Below are 16,120 nucleotides of genomic sequence, written 5' to 3'. Positions count from 1 at the left end.
ATTTTTATACATTTAATTCTAATATTAAAATTGTATTTAACCGTAATAATTAATTTTGCTTGTATTTTATAGTGACTATTTTTTTAATTTATTTTTAGTTCTGCATAAGATTTTTTTTTTAATATTGGTCCCCCAACACGAATTTTTTTTTCCATTCAGTCCATCTGAAAACCACCGTTTGTTTGAAAACCTTTTCAACATCTGGACCCCTTACTTCTAGTTATGTGTTCTTCTTATTATTTATTATGTTCCTTTTCTCCTATGTGAGAACACCTGTTAATGTTTTCCAACTAACGTAAATCTGAGTTGGATATCATGGCCTTTATTTTAACAAACAAAGCGACTGAATTGCTTTAAATTATATCTTTCCTTTGTGTATGAAAAACAGTACCCTTAATTCCCTTAAATCTGTATATCTGTAAAAACCTGCTTTGGAAGTAACTACTCGTGTTCATGCTTCTTAACGTATCGTTGCAATGATTTACGATTTTTTTCCACGTTGAACTGCCTCAAAAATGAAGCTATATTTTATATAAAACATGTAAAGTTATATTGTATTCTAGTTAATTTTTCAGTATTTCTGAAATAAATGGAAGTTCCTGTTAATAGGCGAGTAGCTAAGTGGACTCATATTTATTTCATATGCCTAAGGATGTATTCCTTTCGTGGAGGACTTTCTAAGTGGCTTGAATTCCTTTTATATATGGAGAAAACCATAATAACCTACCATGCAGGCAGTTTGCCTAGGATGGAACCCAGTACGCACTATCAGCATTTAATATTATCCCTTGTCCACCTGTGGGTACTGTAAAGTGTGAAACAAAATTCAGTTGATTTCTTTATTGTTAGGCTTAAAATTGCATCATAAATATGCAAAGCTTCTTTAAGTTAGAGTTTTAAATGAGTAAAAGTTTTTTTTTCAGGTTTAATATCCGTGACTAAATGTATATAATAACAATACACAAAAAAAATTAATATCATATTTGCACTTCTACATTACAAAATATTTGCATATCTCTTTCCTTAAAGATGATGAGCTATTTTCTTCAGCCTTTTTCTTCAGTAAGCGTAAAACAGAAATTAAGTTAAATCGCAATTTCATAACTGGATGGTGTAAATTCATTTACTTCATTAACAAAAAGTTAAACTAACCAGTAACTAACCAGTAAATTAAGTAACTACCAACTAAAGCAATTACTCTGATTGTTAAATCTATATTAAAGCAATATAACTTTTATAGTTTCCATTTAGTAAGAAGAACTGGAAGAAATAAGTTTCCAGCTTCAGTAATCCCCCTGTACATTACTGCAAAATTTCTTCACGGAACGGTGGAAGTGTGAAATAGAAATGCCTATAAAAAGTCATAGAAATAAAAAAATTCCTCATTTTGGTTTCATTCATAGGAATTTTCTATGTTTATATTCTTGATTTTTTAGCAACTTTCATGTTAACTCTTCTTATAATGTGAAGTTAATTGATGTAGTTAGTCCATTAATGTAGGTAGATGCATGAAAAATCTCCTAAGCGAAGATTTATTTCACTGTTTTTAGCTCATTTGATACTAAAATCCTTTGTTTTCATTATAAAATACGCGTTTACGTTTTAAGAATGAAACATCTTAAAAAAAGTGTTTTAAAAAAAGTTTGAGATACGTAATACTCGTATCAACTCAAAGTAATTCTCATCACCGTTATGATTGATTGACTTTCGGCAAGGTTTATAATACTATTTGCGCAAACCAGGCGTGTTTAAATATGCACTTTTAAAACTACTTCTTCTACATGTAAAATATAGGCTTTATTAAATTACAACTCACATTTCTAGAACAAAATGTGAAAAAAAACGTGTACATAATATGTTAAACAAAAAGAAATAAATAATAACGATTTGTTTCCTGACAGTTCTTTACGGTGAGATAAGATGACTTTAAAGCGCATGTATAACAAAACGAAATGGCTCTAATCTATAGCAGTAATGCAATAAAAAATAATTAATTAAAAGATAGATTATCTCCTTTAGCATTGCGTAAAACCTAATTTCCTTTTCCTGAGAATATTAACTCCCTCTGCTCGTTAAACGAGAGCACACGTGGCAGACCTTTTCACTACCTTTATTTACATAAATATTGTAATGAATTACTTATAAGCGGCTAGCTGTACTGAATAACTACAAGAAAATGTCCTAAATTAAATGCGCAGTAAACGTACAGTATTAAAACATTATTTTTTTACGATTTTGATATTAAAATAAGTACTAATGCTTAACAAAAAAAAAAAAAAAAATTAGGGAAAAGAAAATCTGAAAGGGTAAAAAAAGAACTATCGTATTACCCTTTAAGGGCTCTTGTGCTTAACGCATCCAGTTAGCATTTGGAAAACTTACGATTCAAATCTTGGCAAAAGCTTCATAGAATTTTTATGTCTTTTAACTTACGAGTCTGTTACAGTGGTTTTCGATAACCCATAATACGGATAACTCATCACCATTAAAATATGATTGACTGGGCCTCACCACCTGAATGTTGTCGATTGGGTCTAAGTTTACATCACTTATTATTTTATCCAATCGGTGTGTTAACACGATTAAAGACTTTTTAGTTTCTAATTTTTGTAAGGAATTATAATTTTAGGAACGATGATATATATTTCTCGTGTGGTCTTTCTGGTGCAGGGGTTAACAGTATCCAGTTAACAACATGGATGATTTGTGGCTCGATTCTTAGAAAGGCACGTTTGACGTTTTACATTTCCTGCTTGGAAAACGTTTAAGAATGTCCATACGTTTGCTTTAAGCATTTTATTTTTTTAAAAAATAGTTCACTTAATTTGGAGAACTTAAAAATTCTTCTCACAGTCAGTTATAATAAAGCTCCAATTATCAAATACTAATGCCACCTATAAAAACTGAAAATTCTGATAAAAGGAAGATCGTATTAGTTTATACATTATGAATACGAAATATTTCGTCAGTTTATTACCAGCCTTTTTAAGTCTTTTTTCTTACCTAAGTGGGGTTAATGTTATATAAAAAGCAAGAAAAACTCAAGTTCGCACTTACTGTATATCTATTATTGCACAGCTAATGCGTTCAATAAGTTTAATACAAAAAATACCTATTATTGTAATTATATTTTCAGTACGAATATTTCTCACATATTAATGTTAAAAAACTTGAAAAGGGGCGAAAATAAGTCATTTTTGATAGCTATATAGCTATTATTGCCATTAATTTTCTTTAATATGCTTTCTAGATTTTCTTGTGTTGATACTAATTTCTCGTGCTTCGTAAACACCTCAGCATCAAAATGGGAGCTAAGTAGTATCTACTTGATTTCATTTCACAAAACGTCTATTTCGATGGCATGTAGACCACGTGCATAATTAAGAGGATGGATTTTCTTTGGGATTTTTCTGCATGCTTGATACGGTAATTTCTTCTGTTATCAGAATTTTTACACTTTATAAGAAACAGTGTACATTTCTGTTACAGATTCCCTTCGGATAAAAAGGAATCTCGGTTAATCACTGCGAGAATAAGTAAGGTTATATTCGAGCCTGAATTTCAGAAATTAGAAATATCAAAATCCTGTGCAACGCCATCTGGAACAGTGGATTTAAAAAAAATCTAAATGAAACATTATAGAATTATTAAGTTATAACAATGCAAGGGACGTGAAAAATGTGCAGTGCTCTTGCCGGGATCCGAACTCTCAGTTACGAGTGGGTCGTGCTTTGAATTAAACCACGAAGCTACCCGGAAAGGAGACAGAAAATACCTTATAAAATAATGAACAATTAAAATAAAATACAAATATAATTAATAAAATTAGTTAATAAATTAAGTTATAACTTAATTTATTAACTAAGTTAAATTAATGATATGTAGGTAAATAATTAAAATATCATAAAATCAATAAAATACTAAAATAAATAAGACTTCTGAGAGACATGAGGCATATATTCAGTGTCGAGTACTAGTATCAATTATGTTATCCTCTAAAGAAAGTTTTGCTTTAATGATTCAAAACTATCTTCCACTGTTTTCTTTTTCTGTTCAGTTGCACAAAAAAATAACCTATGCTCATCTTGTTTGGGGCTTCGAATTAAGGAATACTGAAGGCATTTTTAGTGCCTTCAATCGGCCTTCATCTTATTTGGGCTTCGTATGCATAAATGATTTCATTCAAAAATTAAGGAATACTGAACTTGGGCTTAGTGGGCTCTAGCTAAATCTAAGTCTTAATCACATGAGTACTAGTAACTTACTGTTGCATTAGAAATGGTGGCAACAATTTTTATGATGAATGTCAGATTAAATATATAGAATCTGGGCAGTTATGCAAAATGTTCTTCAAGTCTGTAATGAAAAAAATTCAAAATGTTACAGTCTAAATTTCATAACTTCCCTTTTAAAGACATTTAAAAAGGAAATTTCTATATTGAAATCCATTTTAATTTAAAAAAAAAAATAACATGTCTATAAATGAAATGCAAGTTTTGGGTTGAAATATGCATATAGCAAAAAGAAAAGCAACTGCCATCAAAAAGCAAATATTATTATTTTTCGTTTTTCAGTCGCGAATATTTATGCTTGATTTTATAGTTATTTCCTTGAAATAAATTTCCCAAGACACCTCCCTGATTTTCCGCTTGACAGCGACAGAGAACTAGATGGCAGATTTGTTTTGAGATCATAAATCCTTCTAATTTCCCATTTATGTTTTCATAAAACATATTTTATTACTACCAAACAAATATTGTTTTCAGATAAAGAGTGATTTCAAAGTTTTCGACATTCCTGTCATTCTTATCATGCAAACAATTCAGTTAAACTAAAATTAGAAGTAAACACAAATGGGTAATCTGTTAATGGAATTATTAGAAAGCTATTTAGATCTTGAGAACTTTAGAAAGCTTTCAATCTTAGATTTAGTATATTTTTATAGAAAATTTCAGTTCAGCTCAAGAGAATCGTACATAAGTCTTTCATTCTCAGAAAACAATTATTCTATTCCTAGAATTTCATGGCTTAAGAAATAAAACGAACAACTGTTATGGAGCTATCAGTTGAACAAGATAAATAAGAACCACTTTCTTACATCTATCCTCTGAGAATTTTTAATTAATGTCATTATTTTTTTAATATTTATTAAAATTTGGAGGACTTAGTTCCTACAGAAATGAAAATCAAAAAATCTGATGTTCTGATGTGTACACCACATGACTTCCTTGTACGGAATATTAAATTATACGCATTTTTTCTTGCATTTTATTTTAACTTATTGGATTGAATTAAATTTATTTCGCCGATAGATCTTAAACCACAATAAAATAAATGCACTTTTTAAAATTCACTATATTTGTTTACCATAGCGACGCTCACGCCCTAGGTTCACTTAACGGCGTTACATTTCATTCATTTTTTAACTCAGAGTGCACAAGATTTATATCATCTTAAGAATGATCTAATCTTTGCCACATGTTCAATGCCCTCTCCCAGACTCGAACGTCGGACCTCTCAAATACGCGCCAAGTGTGCTGAAGGCATGCCAAGAAGGCGGGAAAAATACCTCATATACTCCCCTTTTAAAGGGCGACTGGGGTTAGGAGACCCAATCGCCAAATCCTGGTCCTGGAGAATCATCATCCACCACCTTTTTTAGTTCGGGCGCCACTGTAGAGACATTAGTTATTTTGAAAAATGAGCAATGCCCTTCCCGGGAACCGAACCACGCCAAGTGTGATGACCATGATACCACGAATGCATGCTAAAAAGGTTGGAGAAATACCTTATAAAAGAAACTACCTTCATAGACGAAACAAAATGCAATTTGTACCTACTAATTTTGTAAGGTTACTATGCATGTAATGTAATAAAGATTTAGTCTCGAATAATCTAGTAAAGCTCAGGAAACAGAACAAGAGACATTCGCAGTTAAGTTGAAAGAGACTTTGATTTACATGAAAATTTAAAGCATGCATATTGCTTATCTTGGAAAAAAAGTAGCAGACAGTTTTCCAAGGAATCTATCACTTGAATCAATATTCTGTTTAAGACTATCAGAAATCGTATCTGATGCTAGCAGGAAGTAAAGTATGAAGCTTTGGTGTTTTGTAGCCTTCCACCAACTGTAACACTGATTACACACGCTTCTCTGTTTTTTAAATCACAAATCCAGACATACTGCTTTCAGATGACTTTTTTTTAGAATAACTCAGAGGTTACTCTGAAAGTTTCTTCTTTGGTTTCAGCGTAAAGTAAGCAGTGACAACAAAAATAGCTTTACTTTGCAAAGTAATCAGATCAGTTTTTAATGTGTCACGCTGAAATTTCCCAGTTCCTAAGGTTATAACCGAGTAATAGATATCTATAAATTCATATCTCAAGTAGATGCTTACCCATAAATTAGTTTAATGAAGTTAATTTATCGCCTCTGTGAGTCTTCAATTATATATATTTCTTTAAAGTACACGTCATTATTAACAAAATTGTTTCTGCCAACTGTTACAAACATTTAAGAAATAAAATAATTTAATAAAGCTCAAAAAGAATAAAATATATTTCTCTAGCATATTTGTTTTTGTGAAAAGTTAGAGTTCTTTAAATATTATACGCTTCTAGATTAATGAATTAAAAGAAAACTATATTAATATGTTTTTAAGAGAAGTGGAAATAGAAATTCTCAAAATAAGTCCATTGATATTTATCTACGCTTTATTTTATAAATATTCATTTAAATTTAGTATTAGCCACGAAGTACTAAATTGTGTATCCGCAATTATTCCCTCACACAAATCATCATCACTTTTTATATCAAAATAAATAAATAAATAAAATTAATATAATAATAAAAAAATTGAAATAAAAAAAAGAGATAAAAGAAATGGGAAATCTGAAAGGATTCAGATTTTAACGTCGAACCAGAGGCTTTGTTAAATTTTTTATGCTTTCACTGAGCTCGCAGTTTACCAGCCTGTTCTTGAACTGTTAGTAAAACATCTTTTTTTTTCACTTTACTGTCAAACATCGCTTTCCTCGCCTTAACGCTACATGAAATTCAACAATAAAACAACAATTTTTTAAAGCATACTATGTTTATAATTCCGGATAGTATATTAAATATTTTCATATGTTTTTCAATTTTTAAAATTTTCCCCTCATTTCATTCTTCCAATTTTCTCCTTTCTTGATAAGACGACCTTCACAATTTTTTTTCTTTTTAATTTTATTCTTAAACATCACGTTTAGATTATACATACACTAACACAAGCAATGTTATACCGAAATTCCATCTGCGAATACTTTTATTTTGGAAACTCTGTATTTTACGCAATTTTAAGTTCACGAAGAAACATTAAGTGTTTCTTATACAAGTCCCAAATAAAGACTTCATATGGATTATTTAGCAAACATTTACTAAAATATATGTTACATTTATCAAATAGCCACGATATCAGTAGGTTTCATAGTATTCATTTGAATCTTGTACCTAGAATTAAGTGATACAAACACGTAAATAAAATTATCCTTTTTGCAAATACAATCAGTATTCATAAATATGATTAATAATTTAATTTTAAGTAATATATGATCAGTAAAAATATTGGGGGTACCAAAATAATGTATATGATATTCTACATATTATGGCTTCCAACCTTTCATCTAACAGCTAAGTGTGTAGGAGCTTCGTGAACAGGTAAGCGAATAATCGCTTTAGTTCAGAAATAGAAACGTAAAACTCAAGAAGGTTAATTACTTTTTATTTCTCAGAATAAGAACTTACAGTCGGCTCCTTCTCAGAGCGGACAGCAAAGCCTTCACTTGGTCTGGAACTCAAAGTAATAAGAAGTTAAACTTAACTAATGTTTAACTAAAAAGATAAAGCCGAAGATATCAGTATTTCTAAGTAGTAGTTGGCTCCTAAATATCACATAAGCTGGCGAAGCTGTCAAGGGCCTGAAAAACGGCCGAGCATAGTAATAGCTTAGACAGAGTGTAGCCAAAATGCGAAAGCGGGCTTATTCCGTTATCTTACCCGGAAGCGTCAATGTAGTAGTGAAATTTAACATTGGAAGTGGCAGACTGTTGTTGCCAACGAGATAATATACTGGTAGAGAGCTTATTGCAACCTTCAACCGGTTCCAACATTAGTGTCACGTGACTGCTGCGCGAATTCCGAAAGTCCGGAAATACTTTACATTGCTTTCTATGGGACGAAAGACTGCTGCTCTGCTTGGTCACATAAAATTTAAGTAAAAATGGTTATTCGCTGCAGCGCCTATGGATGTAAAGAAAGTTTCGTGAAAGGAGGACCTGTAACCTTTCATAGGTAAGTTAAAACTGCATGATTTATTATTTTATTTTCAGTATTTCTGTCGTTTTACTATCTCTGTTGAATTGGTTGGAAATTTTCAGCCATATTGTACAAGAAAATTGCCGCTGTATATGACATTTTCAGCATGTATTATTAGCATCAAAATGTATTAAATACTGTGACACTATTTACTGGATTCATCCTTTACAAATAATTGAATTTTACATGTTTTTTCCGTGTATTCCGTTGAAATAGAAAGCTGCGCCAATTGGCGTTAACTTTTTTTCGCCAAGTCGTACGCGTTTTGATTTCATAAACAATTACTGCTTGCGATAAAAAAAAGAAAAATGCTGTTATTAGCATTAAATTATTGAGAAAAGATTGTGCGATATGTTTACTTTGTTAAAAAAAAAAAAAAAGCTGAAGATCTTGATTCATGTAACATTGAACATAAACAGTTAAACAGCATTATTTTAAAAATCAGATTACTTTTATAAAGCTCAATGCTGTATCATTATTTTCTATAAAATCAATTAAAATAAAAATAATCTGGATTATAATTCTGTCTCATCTACGATGCTGTTAGAAATTTAATGTAATTGAAAAAATGTGATGTAAGAAACTTAACCATATTTTAAATAGTATTTTAGAAAAAAAAAAGGAGAGTGAGAGAATTTTTAACTGTAATATCGTTTTGATCCTAATAATAAATACTGAGTTGAAGTTTGTTACCGTTTGATACATATTCAATATAAAATATTTGTTATAGTTAATAAGATGTATTCATCCTCCCATGACATACACATGAGTGTGGAAATCAGTAATTAAGATTGCATTATTTTGTTCCAGTAATATAATCTCAAGAAAAGAGAGTGCATTATTATGTTTCAGTAATATAATCTCAAGAAAAGAGAGGTGGTGCTCATTTTAGAAGTTGAACCTGCATGCAGTGAAATATAATTTTGTTAATAGATTTTTATTAAGAAAGAATTGTTGATGACAAAATCAAACTAACTTTTTTCAACATTGCCTTGAGCACAAATTTTTCCCATCATTAACAATCTAATTTGAAAGTGACTCATTTTCTTTTAAATTTCACTTGACCCTCTTTTCTCTAGAAGGCACCTTTTGACCTGTAATTTGATGTATTACAAATTGTGTTTTTGAATGTACGTACTATTGTAAAATAATTTTAAGAGAACTTTAAGGTGGTCCAAAAGGACCCTTTGATTTCCATTCCAATACAGAATCACGAAATAAGAATTCTCATGTAATAAAAGGCTAAAGGGAAAAATGCCATCCCCATATACAGACAATTATATTATTGTTTTGACTCTAATTGTAGGTATATTTACATTTCTTTCCAATGAAAAATTACTACACTTTTAAAATTTCATGATATTTTTCAGCATGTACTTAAAGAATTCTTAAATGATTCTGAAAAATTACCATTCTTCTGCAGTATACCTGTATGACCTGGAATACATATATGTGTGTAATTTAATACTTCATTTGCTACTTTAGTACAATTAAGTTTTTTTTTTTTTTTTTTTTCCATTTATAGTTTCTTTAAAGATCCAGAAAGGCAAAAACAATGGGAAGTACAACTGCGGCGGGAAAACTTTAGAGTAACCAAGTATTCAAAGTTATGTTCGAAACATTTTACATCAGACTGCTTCGATAGAACAAAGTTTGGAGGCACCTGGTTAAAGGCCACAGCAATTCCAACGTTATTTAATTTCCCTTCTCACTTACAAAAAAAATGTTTACAAGCGTAAGTCGTCAAAAAAAACCACTTCAGCCCAATCCAGAAGAGTCTATGCACTATTCAGAAAGTAAGTGATGCTCTATTTTCAATTTCAGTATCATGTACTTAACATACTTATTTATGTATGTGAGAGAGAGTCGAGGAAGAAATTGTACTTTGATTAAGTCTAACATAACATGCTGTGATGTAGTAATTTTTTTCTTTGAATTCTATTAATTGTATTGGTTTCAATATGTTAAATAGCATTTTTAGAGAGAAAAATAGTTTTGTAAGTAGGTGAATTTTGTTGCATTCTAGACTTATATTCAGTTTAGAATTTCCAGAATGCTTGTAATTTACTTTTAGCCTACTTTTTTATTTACGTTTATGTTTCAGTTTCATTTGTAAATTAAATTTAATGAACTTAGCTTGAAAATTTTATGCAATTGCTAATTAAAGCAACTAAAACACTTGAACTATTACACGATAAAGTAATCTGAGATTATGGGAACTTTTAAAACTAATTTAGTTTATATCTACAACATCTTGCCTGAACTCTAATATTTTGCAAGGTATTGAAAGCTTGTGAAGAAAAACCCATTATTTATTTTTTACTAATTTAAGATGGCAAATTACCCTCAAAATCTCCTTGCTTGCTATAAATATTCATGTTTCATAACTTTTAATTCTGTTTCCTCTCAGAAAGACATTACACAAATAAAATAATCCTTTTCCTCCACACCAAATCAAATTATTAGCCATAAAATTACTGAAATGCGTTATTAAGCTCCATATGAGTATGATTTATAAATAATAATAATTATTATCAATATAACACTTATATTTAATATTTCGTCTTGAAATCTGTTGTAGGTTCAGCAAGTACATCTGTAACTCCTGAAAGAAGGAAACGGCTGCATTACTTGGGAGATTTTAATGATGAGGATGTTACATCTCCAAGTAAAGCAAAAAAAGTTCTTGAAATAGCTCAGCAGCAAAATATCAGCATGAAAAGAAAAATTAAATTGTTAGATAAACAGAACAAAAGACTGAAGAAGCGTGTGGCCTCTTTAGAGGAGCTGCTGACTGAGTTAAAAACTCAGAATTTAATATCTGATTCAGCGTCAACAATTTTAGGGGTAAGCTTAACAAATTTTTACAATATCCAGTTTTGTATCTCTCTTACAATTATTTTATCCATCATTTCCCAGAGAAATAGTGCTTTTAACTATAGTTTTGGTTTTTAACTATAACTTAATTTAGGGGTAATTCATAAATGATGTTGCACATTTTCATAAAATTTTTTATCCTCCTTCCCTTGCCAAATGTCAGGCTATTACGTAAACATATACTTTCACTTCTGATTTAAAGCTGGGAAATGCTGATCTAAATCATTTAGTAAGAATCAGTAGAATTTTTATTAATCCCAGGAAAGTTGTTTTAGCCCCAATAGAAAGAAATACCCTCAATTTTTGTAATTTCAAAATTTAATCAGCTGATTTTAAATGCTGTTTTTTAACCAAAATGTGTGTGATGTCACACTTTTTATTACTCTTCTTCCCCCTTGTGACAATTGCACAAACCCCCTCCCCCATCAGAGCGTGACATCATTTTTGGATGGCCCCTTATCATGCACCCTAAGATATAATGAATACTTGCTGAGAATTTTCAAAATGTAATAATCAGAAATATATGTCTAATCAAGTAATTCTTTGATTAAGGAAATGACATGCAGGATGCAATGTCACAGGTTGTATTTCCATTAGTGTCATGAAAATATTGCATCTGTAGGTTTTTTTAAATATTTTTGAGGTGACCATTACATAAAAATGTTATAAGTTATTGCTAAAACTCATCTATGTTTTATTATATTATATTTAAAATTTTTATGTTTAATATTATATTAAAATCTTAATTTTTTGCTCCCTTCCTCTAGTTGTCTGGAGCTGCAGGGGACTTCATAGAAAGACTTGAATGTAGTAATTCAAGAGCTGAATATTCAGAAGACCTCCGAACATTTGCCATGACTTTAAATTTTTATTCGGCAAAAGCATATAATTATGTCAGACAAATGTTCAACGACAGTCTTCCCCATCCTTCTACTTTAAGAAGGTGGTATGGTAAAGTTAGTGGTTCTCCTGGATTTACGAAGGAAGCCCTACAATCATTGAAACTTAAAGCAGAAGAAGCTTTAAAGATAAACAAAACCATTTATCGAGCTCTTATTTTCGATGAAATGGCAATACGACAACATATTGAATGGGATAGAACTCGTTTTACTGGATATGTTGACTTAGGTACTGACATAGATGATGATGAGCTGCCTCATGCAAAAGAGGCTTTAGTTTTCATGGTGAATGCCATTAATGGAAGCTGGAAGGTTCCAGTTTCGTATTTTTTGATAAATGGGTTAAATGCTCTAGAAAGAGCCAATCTTATTAATGAGGCCCTTCATTATCTTCAAGAGACTGGCATTAGAATTATAAATTTGACATTTGATGGTTGCAGTAGCAATATTGCAACTGCAAATGCATTAGGTGCAAATTTACAAAGCAATAATTTAATCAATTATTTTCCACACCCTGCCACCGGAGACAATGTGTATGTCATAATGGATCCTTGCCATATGTTGAAGCTTGTTAGAAATTGCTTGGCATCAAAAGGATCCATTGTTGATGGTGACAGTGGCTTCATTTTGTGGGAGCATATAATCAATTTAGAAAAATTTCAAAAGGAGCAAGGCCTTCATGCTGCAACAAAGTTACGGGCACGGCACATAGAATGGTATCGTGAAAAAATGAAGGTTAAACTTGCAGCCCAGGTTCTCAGTAATAGTGTTGCTGATGCTCTTTTATATTTAGAAAACGATTTAAAACACCCCACATTCATTGGCTGTGCTCCAACCATAAAATTTTTTAAAATATTCAATAGCCTTTTTGACATCTTAAACAGCAAAAACCTATTAAGTAAAGATTTTAAATCTCCAATTAAGCCCCAAAATAAAGATACTATATTAAATTTCTTAAATACAGCACAAAAATACATAAAAAACTTAAGAACAAGTAAAATTGGAGAATACATATTGCATAGCAACAGGAAAACAGGATTTTTAGGATTTTTAGTTTGCATCAATAGTATTAAATCGTTATATATTGAGCTGTGTGAAATTTCACCTCACCCATTAAACTTTTTCCTGACATACAAATTATCACAGGACCACCTTGAGTTATTTTTCAGTGCCATACGCACAAAAGGTGGTCACAACAACAACCCTACTGCAAAACAATTTAAAGCAGCATATGTTCGCTTACTGATGCACCATCACATAATGACATCAGGTAGTGCAAATTGCATCGTTTTAGACGATACAAATATTTTAAATGTGAGCAGTTCCACTAATATGTACTTGAAGTCAATCAATTTCAACTCCACAGATACCTTTGATAAGGTGATTTTAATTTTTCTGAGAATTGTGTTACTGAAGATCATTCTTTTGCATTAACAAGCTGTAAACAATCCTCAGACTTTGTTAGTGATGTTGTTGCATACATTGCTGGTAGTGTTGTTAAAAAATTGAAAAATGCATTAAAATGTGATACTTGTATATATTCTCTGTCTGATGTTGATTTAACAGTTGATTATACACAAAGTAAATTATTAGGTAGAAAAAATAGGGGAGGATTAATAGTTCCATCTGGTAGTGTTGTGAAGATATGTAGAGCAGCTGAGAAATCTTTTCGAACCATCCAAGCTTCTGGAAAACTTAAACAAAAAAACATTATGGCTTCATTAATTTCAGATAGTGTTAAATGTATAATAGAAAACTCTCCAAATATATTTTTAGGCATGCATGAACATATTTTAAATCATGAGCCTTTAGATAACCATAGAAGTTCTTTGATAAAAGCCATTCTGTTTGAATACCTGAAAATACGACTGTACTATGCAGGTAAAGTTGAAACAGAAAAACTTCAGAACAAAAACGTACGTAGTGTTAACACAAAAATTACACTTTTTAAGGGACAATAATATTTTAAGTTTTATTCAAGTCCTGTATTTTTAAAAATAAAAGCATGTATTTTTAATTTGTAGTTTGTATTTTATTTACATTGTTTTATGTATTAATTTTTTAAAAGTAAATATCACATTCTTTACATATCTATAAAGATTTCAATGGTTCGACAAGCTAATTTTTTAAAAATATATACCATCTCCAAAAATAATAATAATAAATAAAAAAAGTTTGATAAGTCAAATTTTTCATATCAGAGCCATATATAGGGTGCAACAAACAACGATGCAAATAATTTAAAGCGATTATTAAAAATATAGATAAAATATTCAGGAAAAAAGAGGTTATTATTATTGTATTTCATAAAGTTATTCATGTAGTATATAACAATAACTAGTTTCTATATTTTGGCCAAATTGTGTGTTTTTGTTTTAAAAAGCTCATTACTTATTCACATATCAAAAATAAGAAATTTGGAATATACTTGACTACCATTTTGAGTAGGTGATTTTTAGTACTTGTTCTTGACATACTTTAGAATAAATAATTTTAATAAATAAAATAAAGCATTAATCCACTTAAAATAAAAATATACTACTTTGTATGAACACCAAACTTTTAAAATATGAACAGGACATGCTTTTCAATCGAAAAGCTTTATTTCTTCATCAGATGCAAGTTGGATCCTTTGCAGCTGGTGAAGAGCGAAAACTTTTTATTCAAAACGTGCGTTCTGCTCACGTTTAAAAGATTAGTGTTCATGATAAGTAGTATATTTTTGTTTTACTTAATTTTTGAGTGTTTATTTGTAATTAAGCCACTTGCTTTATAGCAAATACTATATTTAAATGCACATTTTCATAATGTGTTTATTTAATTGGGATACAGGAATAAAATAGAATATGTATTGTCCTGTTTGAATTTATAATTCAGAAAGAAAATTTTATTTTGAAAATGTACATTTTACAGCTGATCTGCAAAATATGAAATCTTACTAAATTTAATGTACAGTTAAGGCAGTAGCTTCCAAGTTTGCATGAAATTATTTTCTGGACATTGCTGAATTTATAAGCACTTTAATATGCAAGTAACTGAATAAAATGGGCATAATCAATTACTTAATAAAGATCTTTTTAAAAATAAAAAATTCTTTACTATCCTACATTTCCATAATGCAAGTACTATTGCTAACACCGAGAGGTCAAAAGTAAATGAAATTCTTCCAAAAACTATTTCTGACTTTAAATTAATTCAAATTATGTTTACTTAAATATATGAAAGTAAAATATTTTTCTTTAATATTTTACTTTCATATATTTAAGTAAACATAATATTAATTAATTAATTCAGTATAATTTATCTTTTTGTATCATAAACTATATTAAGTTTGGACAGTAATAGTTTATAGTTAGTTCCAGCTGAAAGTCAACAGTCTGTAAGTATATATTTCATCAATGGCATAAATACATGTAATACAATGTGATTTTCTTTGTCTCTTTAGGATGCAATGCATTAAAATTAAACGAGATTTTTTTACCTTCTCAAATATTATAACAGTAGTGTAATTAATTTTTTAACGTTATTCAAATTAAAGTTTCCATCTCATTTTTTATTATTTATTTTAGATTTTCTTCCTAAAATTATTTAACCTAAACATCTTAAACAATGGTGCAAATAATTTAAAGCGATTATTAAAAATATAGATAAAATATTCAGGAAAAAAGGGGTTAAGTTATATCTAAATATAATTGTAAAATATCGAACAACCTAATTCGAGGTCGTTGTCTGCTGACTGCTAGGAGACGGAAATAAAAAGCACTACTTGCCATATCAAAAGCGGGCCAAACTGGCGATGAACAGTCTAAGCTATCACTCCCCAAGAGCGCCAAGAGCATTAGTCACGTGGTATATGTTGGAGACATCCTAGCAGACGAATTCTCTGTGGGTGAGCCGTCTACCTGTTTTAAGAAGTCGTTGGTTGTTGCAGTGTATACTTCCATTGCGAACTCCTCTGTAAGCGTGTTGTGTTCAACTTGTTGCTCGATGC

This window comes from Stegodyphus dumicola, chromosome 8, assembly GCF_044657685.1.
Source record: "Stegodyphus dumicola isolate Sdum_Otavi_A_Nest chromosome 8, ASM4465768v1".
NCBI classification, from domain to species: domain Eukaryota; kingdom Metazoa; phylum Arthropoda; class Arachnida; order Araneae; family Eresidae; genus Stegodyphus; species Stegodyphus dumicola.
Note: the sequence above shows the minus strand (reverse complement) of the source record.